This window comes from Sinohyriopsis cumingii, chromosome 3, assembly GCF_028554795.1.
Source record: "Sinohyriopsis cumingii isolate HCF-2022 chromosome 3, ASM2855479v2, whole genome shotgun sequence".
Taxonomy (NCBI): domain Eukaryota; kingdom Metazoa; phylum Mollusca; class Bivalvia; order Unionida; family Unionidae; genus Sinohyriopsis; species Sinohyriopsis cumingii.
In genome coordinates this window covers 142,054,463-142,067,631 of record NC_142963.1, presented here as the reverse complement: position 1 = coordinate 142,067,631, position 13,169 = coordinate 142,054,463, and the positions used below count along the sequence as shown (strand labels likewise).

Genomic DNA, 13,169 nt, shown 5'->3' with positions numbered 1-13,169 from the left:
AAGAGGGATTTTTTTAAAAAAATCTTAAACCAAACACCAACATGGAAGAAAAAAAATTGCATTAGAAGTAATGCATTATTTATAATTATATTTCATATATAAATGCAGAAAACTGTTTAAATAAAGATAGTACAGCGATTGTTGTGCTGATACCGTATGAAATGTTTCATATATCCAACAGAGGAGACATGTTACATCGGTGTAAAGAACATACAACATTTCCTTTAATCCCTCAGGCAACTTGGTATAAATTGTTTGTGTATTTATTTAACTTTAATATCTGTTAAACCAAACATAATGAAATTATTAATTGTAGATATGAAAATACTCGTTTTATTGTTATATGCCAGTTGTACATCACAATATAAATGTAACGGATATTTTGAAAGCTTTATTACAATTTTTTTTTAAAACTTACTTAAGCTATGCTAGAAAATTGATAATTAATAAATAAGTATGCATAACTTTGCAAGAACAGAAAGATTTTATTTTTTGTCCTATTTTAGCAAAATGTTATCATCTAATTAGTATGATCTCTCTTCCACATTGATCGCCGCAACATGCTTTAACTCATGACTTGAACTTCGCCATCGTAAATACTAATTTCATGGATATAAGCTTTTCTTTAATGTATGATCTGAAAGAATCCTGTAGTCACGTAAGAATGTTTCAGAAATGTTTTTGACAATATTTTCGAATGAATCTGTTGCTGATACTACTGGACCTGCCATTTGCATGACAGCTTGTGAGCCATGGCAACAGTAACTAAGTGGGTGCAGCTTATCTTTCAAAATAGGAACGGTCCATAGGAACACAAAATTTGCACCAAAAGACTCTAAAACTATCCTGTGATAATGGCTGTTTACATCAAACTGCATTGATAAGTGACAACACGTTTTACAACTATAAACATGTTCATGTAAACAGTTCCACATCTGCCATAGTTGAAATAAGAAAGTCTCTGAAGTCTAATTTTAAATGAAAACCAATACAATTTTTTTTAAAAGCATTATTCTTTAAATAAAGAAATGACTGGATTTTTTTCAGAATCAAAGACATTCATGCTTTCATCTATTCTAACCTCCCTTAAATTGTTGGGAATGGTGATTTGCAATGGTCAGAAGACGTTTAAATGTCTGAGAATGGTGATTTGCAATGGTCAGATGTTTAAATGTTTGAGAATGGTGATTTTTATGCCTTCAGAGTCAGGCCTTTTTTTTTTATCCCTCACAATTGACCTGAAACCCCCAGAATATGCCTTATGATAGTTCTATCTGTCATCTTGAAGGGATAAATCAGTATTTTTATATACATATAGAAAATGTTCAAAAATATGTAAGTTCATGATTCTTGTCAAGACAGTGTGAGTAACTACAATTATGTGCCTGAACATATTATGGTGCAATCGGATTGATAGAACCAAACCACTTGTAGGTGCCTTGTTATCACCCAAACGTTGAAGAATAAGTCTTACAGAAACAACTATGCAATCAGGTTTTCCTTCTATCTTTGTTAAGTTTTAAACAAAATTTCAAATCTATTCAATGCAACCATGTGACAAATTAGTGTATAACGCTGTATGCAGCCATGTGACAGATTAGTAATATTGAATGCAACCAATTGTGACAGATTAGTTTGTAATGTTGTATGCAACCATGTGACAATTAGGGTATAATGTTGTATGTAACAGTGTGACAGATTATTGTGTAATTGTATGCAACCAAGTGACAATTAGTGTATAATGTTTTATGTAACCATGTGACAGATTAGTGTGTAATATTAAATGCAACCAATTGTGACAGATTAGTGTGTAATGTTGTATTTAACCATGTGATAGATTAGTGTGTAATGTTGTATTTAACCATGTGACAGATTAGTGTGTAATGTTGAATGCAACCAATTGTGACAGATTAGTGTGTAATGTAGTATGCAACCTTGTGACAGATTTGTGTGTAATGTTGTATGTAACCATGTGACAGATTATTGTGTAATTGTATGCAAGCATGTGACAGATTAGTTTATAATGTTGTATTTAACCATGTGACAGATTGGTGTATAATGTTGTATTTAACCATGTGACAGATTAGTTTATAATATTGTATTTAACCATGTGACAGATTAGTGTATAATGTTGTATTTAACCATGTGACAGATTAGTGTATAATGTTGTATTAACCATGTGACAGATTAGTGTATAATATTGAATCCAACCATGTGACAAATTTGTGTGTAATGTTGTATGCAACCATGTGACAAATTAGTGTATAATGTTGTATTTAACCATGTGACAGATTATTGTGTAATTGTATGCAACCATGTGACAAATTTGTGTGTAATGTTGTATTTAACCATGTGACAGATTATTGTGTAATTGTATGCAACATCCCACCTGCAAAAAGGAAAATCATTTTATTTTTCAACACTATATATATATATATATATATATATATATATATATATATATATATATATATATATATATATATATATATATATATATATATATATATATATATATATATACTCATAAGTTGCATTCAGCTGCAAACTGCACTGACCCGTATCTGCCATCACATAATGCGCCAGTTGAGCAGAGTCAATGCATGTTGTTGGAGTAATCAGTAGAACAAACAAAATTGACTCTTGATCTGCTGGCACATGATGCAATAGAGATCAGGGTCTATGTTGTTTGCAGTTAGACTTGTCTTGTATGCAGTAAACAAAAATGAATGATTTATTTACTTTTCTCAGAGATGTACATTAAATAATTAGCTATGAATGCATCTGGCATACTTAATTATATCAAAAGTGGGTTCATTATGAATTTTCCCCCATTTTCCATGGCTGTTGAAGGCATCATTACATTAAATCAGTTTCTTATAATCCTTCATGTTTCTGAAGACTGTCTTTTGCTAGGTATTAACTTTGACACAACAACCCAGCATTGCTTATGCTACATTTTCATTTGAATGAAATGACTGATATTTAAGTGCAGATGTCCTTTCCAGAATTGGAAAAATTATGCCTGTTTGCATTATCATTCTGTTCAAACACCAGAATGATAAATAAAGTAAATAATTGATATTCTGTTTAGGTTTTGATGCTGCTTTGTATTGAATACAAGTAATTTTCTTTAGGTAATAATGGCTGATTGGCCTAATTAGTGTAGTGGTACCCTTCAGGACACTTAAGGAACCACAAAATAGTGTCTTTTTTGACAGATGTTCTAAATTTAGTGGTTGAATTTAAAAGAAAGGTTAGGAAAAGTTAGAAAACATCCTTAATGAACAGGAATGTCTGCTCAAGGCAGGTGTTGTTTTAATAGAATGTCGGCTAAACAGGTGTTCTTTTAATTGAATGTCTGCTAAACAGGTGTTCTTGCTATTGAGTGCTTGCTTAGACAGGTGTTCTTGGTTTTTTATTGTTTCTGCTAAATATGTGTACTTTATCAAGCATCTGCTAACTTTAAAGACAGATGTCATTAATCTGTTGCAAAATGGGTGTCCTTGATATGTAGTGTTAACTAAGACAGACACCATTGGCATTGCATGTTTGTTAAAATGGTCACCATGATCACAGAATTGTCTGCCTTGATATGGAGTGTATCCTAAGACAGGCTCTTGATGTGGAATGTATCCTAAGACAGGCTCTTGATGTGGAGTGTATCCTAAGACAGGCTCTTGATGTGGAGTGTATCCTAAGACAGTCTATTGATATGGAGTGTATCCTAAGACAGTCTGTTGATATGGAGTGTATCCTAAGACAGTCTATTGATATGGAGTGTATCCTAAGACAGGCTCTTGATACGGAGTTTATCCTAAGAGAGGCTCTTGATGTAGAGTGTATCCTAAGATAGGCTCTTGATATGGAGCGTATCCTAAGACAGACTGTTGATATGGAGTGTATCCTATGACAGTCTATTGATATGGAGTGTATCCTAAGACCGGCTATTCATATGGAGAATATCCTAAGAAAGGCTCTTGATATGGACAATCTGCTCATCCTTGATAAAGAAAGTTTGCTTCAACAGGTGTCCATGAAAAACAGTGTCTGCAAAACAGGTGTCCATGATAATGGAATGTTTGCTAATCAGGTGATCTTGATATTAAAAGTCTGCCACAACACTGGTGTCCTTGATAATAGTGTCCATCAAACAGATCGGTTTAGACATGTTTCACTAGTTTAAATATTAAAAGTTACCCTCATTAGGGAAATCACCTGTCTTTTTTAAAGGTCCTCTGAGTACCTAAGTAAACCACAGTGGTAATGAATGTTCCATCTATCTCTTTTAAATATCCACCTGTCTTTAGAAGTCTTTAGAAGTCAGTTTTCTCAACATAGGTGGCAGCTTTAAAGAAGGGTATTAATATATCAGGGACCTCCCAAGTTGAGAAAACCAGTCGGCCCTTGTGGTGCTCTCAACATTTTTTTCTATACTGGTAATACACTGAAAATGTACTTCTTTTACTAAATAATTAAAAAATAAGTATATAAATTTGGCCCATTTTCCTATATAATACAATGCAAAATTAAGAAAAACAATTGGCCATTTGAAAACTTGGCAACAAGAAAATGTTTTGGGCTGAATATCATATGATATTGTTTTTTGTTTTTGTAGCAAAACAAATGCTATATTTTAATTGATCACATGAGGAGGTCCATTAAAAATGAATTAATTTTAACTGTATCCCAGTGTATTCTTTTACAAATTGATCCTACCCCAATCAGTGAGATCCCTTCTGTTCAAGTTTTCGCAACGATTTTACCAACAGAAAATGTTAGTCTGGACTTGTGTCTATATTTCATCAATCTGATTGGCTAAAATTGAGGTCAAATTTAAAAGCTGACTAATCAGATACTGTTAAGTATGCAGACTCCAGAGCTCCCACTTGCAGTTCCACAGTAGATGTCATTTAGTCAGGCCAAAAAAAATGTGTTTGTGGTCAGGTGACCATCCCAGAGTTTTGGTGATGACCCTTGCATTCCCCCCACCCCAGCCCATAAAAAAATTATTTTAAAAAATCTGCTTTTGCCCAGTACTTCAAGTGTACTCTGGTATGCTAATCGTTGTATAATATATGTTGTTTTTAAAAATAAAAACAATTTTTGTTTTAAAAAAATCCTGAAAATTGATTTGTGCATCTAATGGAGCTAGTTTAGCCACTAAATGAAAAGTTTAGTACATTATATATACTAATTATTATAAGATATATAATATATTTTTAAAAGAACCTATGTACCTAGCCTAATTTTAAAACCAGAATTTTTTTAATATATTTTGTTTCATGATTTTTAGAGTATGAAAATTGTCATTACTCAGTATGTCTACATATAATGTGTTGTGACTGGGCTTATGCAGTTCACTTTGAGACAGCAGAATAAACAAACAGAACAATCCCTGATCTGAAAGCAGATTGTGTTCCTGTGTGTATACCAGTGTGCAAACAGAACAAATCCTGATCTGAAACCAGATTATGTTCCCGTGTGTATACCAGTGTGCAAACAGAACAAATCCTGATCTGAAAGCAGATTGTGTTCCTGTGTGTATACCAGTGTGCAAACAGAACAAATCCTGATCTGAAAGCAGATTGTGTTCCTGTGTGTATACCAGTGTGTAAACAGAACAAATCCTGATCTGAAAGCAGATTATGTTCCAGTGTGTATACCAGTGTGTAAACAGAACAAACCCTGATCTGAAAGCAGATTATTTTCCTGTGTGTATACCAGTGTGTAAACAGAACAAACCCTGACCTGAAAGCAGATTATGTTCCATTGTGTATACCAGTGTGTAAACAGAACAAATCCTGATCTGAAAGCAGATTATGTTCATGTGTGTATACCAGTGTGTAAACTGAACAAATCCTGATCTGAAAGCAGATTATGTTCCTGTGTGTATACCAGTGTGTAAACAGAACAAATCCTGATCTGAAAGCAGATTATGTTCCATTGTGTATATCAGTGTGTAAACAGAACAAACCCTGATCTGAAAGCAGATTATGTTCCTGTGTGTATACCAGTGTGTAAACAGAACAAATCCTGATTTGAAAATAGATTATGTTCCAGTGTGTATACCAGTGTGTAAACAAAACAAATCCTGATCTGAAAGCAGATTATGTTCCTGTGTGTATACCAGTGTGCAAACAGAACAAATCCTGATCTGAAACCAGATTATGTTCCTGTGTGTATACCAGTGTGCAAACAGAACAAATCCTGATCTGAAAGCAGATTGTGTTCCTGTGTGTATACCAGTGTGCAAACAGAACAAATCCTGATCTGAAAGCAGATTGTGTTCCTGTGTGTATACCAGTGTGCAAACAGAACAAATCCTGATCTGAAAGCAGATTATGTTCCAGTGTGTATACCAGTGTGTAAACAGAACAAACCCTGATCTGAAAGCAGATTATTTTCCTGTGTGTATACCAGTGTGTAAACAGAACAAACCCTGACCTGAAAGCAGATTATGTTCCATTGTGTATACCAGTGTGTAAACAGAACAAATCCTGATCTGAAAGCAGATTATGTTCATGTGTGTATACCAGTGTGTAAACTGAACAAATCCTGATCTGAAAGCAGATTATGTTCCTGTGTGTATACCAGTGTGTAAACAGAACAAATCCTGATCTGAAAGCAGATTATGTTCCATTGTGTATATCAGTGTATAAACAGAACAAACCCTGATCTGAAAGCAGATTATGTTCCTGTGTGTATACCAGTGTGTAAACAGAACAAATCCTGATTTGAAAATAGATTATGTTCCAGTGTGTATACCAGTGTGTAAACAAAACAAATCCTGATCTGAAAGCAGATTATGTTCCTGTGTGTATACCAGTGTGCAAGCAGAACAAATCCTGATCTGAAAGCAGATTATGTTCCAGTGTGTATACCAGTGTGTAAACAAAACAAATCCTGATCTGAAAGCAGATTATGTTCCAGTGTGTTTACCACTTGTTGTAGTGTTAGGTACTGAGGGGATACGATAATAAAATGCAGACTTTATCCACTGTCGAGATGAATAGGGTGAATGACAGGCAGATGCAAAGTGGAGTACATTGGCTTAAGAAAGATATAACATTGGTGATATATATGTAAAAATATCCATATGACAATCAACAGAGCTGTGAAGGACTTAAAATTCTTGCTTTTACGTATTTACACTCATTTAATTCTGCATAAATTCGGTTGCACAATATTAGCAATTCCTACATTAAGTTAATCATGTGCATAATTTAAACATTAATTTTGGCAAGTGGGAGCACTTAAGTTTTATTTCAAATCCAGAATCATTAGTCATTTGAATGCTGTTGTTGTTGTTGTTGTTGTAAGGTTTAACACCATTTTCAGCACAAGATAGGCTATACATGGTGGCCAGTATAAATGATGGTTGAAGAATCTGGGAAAACTCCGGAAAGAACCACCGACCCTCAAGAAGCTTCTGGCAAGCTTTCTTACATATGCATATTGGCCGAATCTGAGACTCAAACCCATGCAGACAGAGGTGAGATGGCAGTGATCCGTAACAGTGAGCACTTTGGACCACTCTGCCACTCAGGGCCCCTCATTTGAATGCCTTGATAGGACAAAAAAATAACATGAACTATGATAGATCTATAAAACATTGGTGTTAAGATTATTGGATAAGACATGTAAAGAAAACACTGATCTCCTGAATTTCATTAACCTTATAGCTAGGACTAATTCAGGTTAACAAAACCCAATTAGGTATGTGCAATGTCCAGTCATAAGAAAATTCTCTAACATGGATTTAATGTGAAATGTTTTATTCATCAGAAAGAAGACCTTTGCAATTTTCATGCTTTTACAGTACATGCTTTGTTATTGATGGAAGTCTGGTAAGGATGGCATTGAACTTGAGAAACTCAAGTCATTAGCATTTTACTGAAATTATCATTTACTGGTTGAAGTTCATTGCTCTGCAAAGAGTTTATGTGATTTCAGTGGAACATTTCATACACAAGTACCATCTATACTCACTTACAGGATGAGTCCAACTGCAAACTGCAAAGGACCAGATCTGCCATGACATAATGCACTGGCAGATCTGGTTCTGTGCCGTTTGTTAGGAATAATCAATAGAACAAACAGCGTTGACCTTCATCTGCAGATGCATTATTTTATCCCAGATCAGGATCTTTGTTGTTTGCAATTTGACAAGACCTATGAGTGAGCATACATGGTAAGTGCTTGTTCATCAGCTCTGCATGATCATACACTTGAAACCACAGCAAAATTCAGATTCTGTCAAATATGAACACAGACAATTAATATAGTTCCTGTAGACTGTAAAATAATGTTTGGCCAAGTTACTATACTTCAGTGATTATATAAGATTGGCAAAAAACACATCCTGTGAACATTCTATCAAAGAAGAAACATTTAAAATGATAAAAAATAAAGTGCTTTGTATTTTAGTAAAATGCCCTTTTTGGTGCCCCCTATAAAATTCTGTCTCTTTGAGATCTCCATTTACATCAAGTAGTACCTATAAGATGACAGCGATACAATTATAATGGTTTATAAATCAAACCAACTACAATTTACCCATGTATAGTTATCTTCTGAAAAATTATGTTAATTATTTCTGTTAATTATTTTCAGTTATTTAACGACGTTCAGTTTTTGAAATGCAATATTCACTATACCATTATGCATAGACTGGTTGCATAATCAAAGAAATAATTTATACCATCACGCATAGACTGGTTCCATAATCAATGAAATAATTAGGTTACTGTGATAAGATAATTAATTCTATTTTATATTGGTAGATATTGTCATATCCTTCATCTGACTGTACAATACCATAGCTCCTAGACCATTGGCTAAAACTTTTACAACACTTTGTTGTTATGCTGCCATTTGCCCTGACCATGACGTTCACATGGGAAGAGGTCAAAGGTCAGATGGACAAAAATGTTGATTCAATTGACATTTTACAATATTTTCCAAATGAATTTTATATATGCAATTACAGATGGATTACACATCACACATATAACTGATTTTGCATTATGACCCCAGGGTCACTGTCATGGGGCAGGGAGCAGTTTTGAGGTGGATGAAATACAACATAAAGTGAAAAGTGTGGAGATTTGTGATGGCAGGCCACTGCATTTGTACTGGGCTTTTTAAAAATTATTGTTTAATAACAGTTTTAACTGGCCACTTTGTTAATTCTTAAGGGCATCCATGTTCAGGAATAGATGGATCAAACTTCCATTTTCTCTTCAGAATGAAATATATGAAAGCTGAAATGAACTAGATCCCTGTCATTTCAGTTTCACACAAAATTTACTAACCACTACACCTTTTAAAGCCTGTATAATCTCAACCAAATGAGTTTCCACTATAATCTAACTGAATGAGTATCCACTATAGTCCCAACTAAATGAGCATCCAATATAGTCCCAACTAAATGAGCATTCACTATAGTCCCAGCTAAATGAGTATCCACTATAGTCCCAAAAAAATAAGTATCCACTATAGTCCCAACTAAATGAGCATCAACTATTGTTGCAACTAAATGAGTATCCACTATAGTCCCAAATAAATGAGTATCCACTATAGTCCCAGCTAAATGAGTATCCACTATAGTCCCAGCTAAATGAGTATCCACTATAGTCCCAACTAAATGGGTATCCACTATAATCGCAACTACATGAGTATTCACTATAGTTGCAACTAGATGAGTATCATCTATAATCCCAAGTAAATGAATATCCATTAAGTAGTTCAAATAATGCCATGATAATCTCACCTAAATTAGAATCCCCTAGATAGTTCTAATAATGCCACTATAATCCCTACTAAATGAGCATTTACAAAGAAGTTCTGATACATAGACTTCTTTACTTATACTTAAGGCTGTTTCCTATGAGAAAACTTTATTGAATATGCAAAATCTTTCTCGTTTGACTTTGTTACAGGAAGTAACGTGACTTCTATACAAATGCTGAAAAAGAAACAGGTTGACATGATGAAAGAAATGCAAGTCACAAGAAAAGGGTTATTTTAATTCAGGGTAAGAAATGGTATAATTTAAGAATCGATAATCTTTCCTGAGCTATACCATAAATAGTTGCAGTGCAATTTATAATAGTATTAGGCACCATGCCATCTCCTCAATTTTATAATAATATTAGGCACCATGCAGTCTTCTCTATAATATGGTCATACCATTAGGCACCATGTAGTCTCCTATACATTACATTAGTACTACAGTTAGGCCCTATGCAGTCTCCTTTATATTACAATGTTATGCACATTGCAGTCTCCTCTATATTATAATAGTACTATTATGCACCTTGCAGTCTCCTCTATGCTATAATAGTACTATTAGGCACCATGCAGTCTCCTCTATATTATAATAGTACTATTAGGCACCACACATTCTCCTATATATTATAATAGTACTATTAGCCACCACACAGTCTCCTCTTTATTATGATAGTACTATCTGGCACCATGCAGTCTCCTCTATATTATAATAGTACTATTAGCCACCACACAGTCTCCTCTATATTATAATGGCAATATTAGCCACCACACAGTCTCCTCTATATTATAATAGTACTATTAGCCACCATGCAGTCTCCTCTATATTATAATAGTACTATTTGGCACCATGAAGTCTCCTCTATATTATAATAGTACCATTTGGCACCATGCAGTCTCCTCTATATTATAATACTACTAATTGTCACCATGCAGTCTCCTATATAATACAATAGTACTGTTTGGTAACAGACAGTCTCTTCTATAATATAATATTATATTAGCATTAGGCACGACTGTCTTCTCTATTGTTTTACTACTAAGGCACGAGGCAGTCTCCTGTATAGTATTACTCTTAGGCATGAGGCAGTCTCCTGTAGAGTATTACTATCAAGCATGAGGCAGTCTCCTGTATAGTATTACTCTTAGGCATGAGGCAGTCTCCTGTATAGTATTACTATCAAGCATGAGGCAGTCTCCTGTATAGTATTGCTTTTAGGCACGAGGCAGTCTCCTGTATAGCATTACTATTAGGCACGAGGCAGTCTCCCTATAGTATTACTCTTAGGCACAAGGCAGTCTCCTGTATAGCATTACTATTAGGCACGAGGTAGTCTTCTGTATAGTAGTACTATTATGCACAAGGCAGTCTCCTGTATAGTATTACTATTAGGCACGAGGCAGTCTCCTGTATAGTATTACTACTAGGCATGAGGCAGTCTCCTGTATAGCATTACTATTAGGCATGAGGCAGTCTCCTGTATAGTATTACTACTAGGCACGAGGCAGTCTCCTGTATAGCATTACTATTAGGCATGAGGCAGTCTCCTGTATAGTATTACTACTAGGCACGAGGCAGTCTCCTGTATAGCATTACTCTTAGGCACGAGGCAGTCTCATTATAGTATTAGTCTTAGGCACGAGGCAGTCTCCTGTATGGCATTACTCTTAGGCACGAGGCAGTCTCCTTATAGTATTAGTCTTAGGCACGAGGCAGTCTCCTGTATAGCATTACTATTAGGCACGAGGCAGTCTTTTGTATAGTAGTACTATTATGCACAAGGCAGTCTCCTGTATAGATTACTATTAGGCAGGAGGCAGTCTCCTGTATAGCATTACTATTAGGCATGAGGCAGTCTCCTGCATAGTATTAATATTAGACACGAGGCGGTCTCCTGTATAGCATTACTATTAGGCACAAGGCAGTCTCCTGTATAGCATTACTCTTAGGCACAAGGCAGTCTCCTGTATAGTATTACTATTAGGCATGAGGCAGTCTTCTGTATAGTAGTACTTTTATGCACAAGGCAGTCTCCTGTATATTATTACTATAAGGCACGAGGCAGTCACCTGTATAGTATTACTATTAGGCACAATGCAGTCTCCTGTATAGTATTACTATTAGGCATGATGCAGTCTCCTGTATAGTATTACTATTAGGCATGAGGCAGTCTCCTGTATAGTATTATTATTAGGCATGAGGCGGTTTCCTGTATAGTATTAATATTAGGCACGAGGCAGTCTCCTGTATAGTATTACTATTAGGCATGAGGCAGTCTTCTGTATAGTATTACTATTAGGCATGAGGCAGTCTCCTGTATAGTATTAATATTAGGCACAAGGCAGTCTCCTGTATAGTATTACTATTAGGCATGAGGCAGTCTCCTGTATAGCATTACTATTAGGCATGAGGCAGTCTCCTGTATAGTATTACTATCAGGCACAAGGCAGTCTCCTGTATAGTATTACTATTAGGCACGATGCAGTCTCCTGTATAGTATTGCTGTTAGGCATGAGGCAGTCTCCTGTATAGTATTGCTATTAGGCATGAGGCAGCCTCCTGTATAGTATTAATATTAGGCATGAGGCAGTCTCCGGTATAGCATTACTATTAGGCATGAGGCAGTCTCCTGTATAGTATTACTATCAGGCATGAGGCATTCTCCTGTATAGTATTACTATTAGGCATGAGGTATTACTATTAGGCACGATGCAGTCTCCTGTATAGTATTACTATTAGGCACGATGCAGTCTCCTGTATAGTATTACTATTAGGCATGAGGCAGTCTCCTGTATAGTATTAATATTAGGCATGAGGCAGTCTCCTGTATATTATTACTATTAGGCATGAGGCAGTCTCCTGTATAGTATTACTATTAGGCATGAGGCTGTCTCCTGCATAGTATAATAGTGATTTTTCTTGGAGTGATGGTTGCGTTGCTCAGTGGATGATTCACACAGGTCTTGAAAGCACCTGAAACTTAGAAAAAAAGAAGAATGCCTTGGAAAGGTCCTCAAATTTGGATTGATCACCCTTCAAAAGTCATTGAACTTTTACAATTTCTCAGGTGGAAAACTATTAATGATCTTTCTAGTCCTTTGTTTTATCACATGTTAGATTTAGTTGGATATCATTAGTGTTATCCCAGCCAATCAATTATTTACAATTTTAAGAAACAACTATTTTATATAAGCTTTGTGAATCCAAAATGTCTATGCTTCAGAGGGCCCCTGGTATCCAAATGGACTAAGGCTGTTGTCTTTACAAATAACTTCATATCACCTATGTTTGCATGTGTTCCGGTGTTGGCTCAACCAATGTGGATATGTGAGAAAGCTTGCCAGTAGCTTTCCCTGTTTGGTGGTTCTTCCAAGGG

The 13,169-nt window shown here is 35.2% G+C and overlaps 1 protein-coding gene across 3 annotated transcripts in view; it reads left to right on the top strand.

The window, feature by feature from the left end:
* LOC149803978 (uncharacterized) overlaps nt 1-13,169 on the top strand; it is a 170,245-nt gene that overhangs the window by 33,081 nt on the left and 123,995 nt on the right. For 2 of the 3 annotated variants that reach the window (XM_089953833.1, XM_089953834.1), the window contains one exon: nt 9,945-10,039. The exons of the other annotated variant lie outside the window; for it this stretch is intronic. The gene's annotated coding sequence lies outside the window, so the exon portion shown is untranslated. The remainder of the gene's footprint in view (nt 1-9,944; nt 10,040-13,169) is intronic. 3 annotated transcript variants of the gene reach the window in all.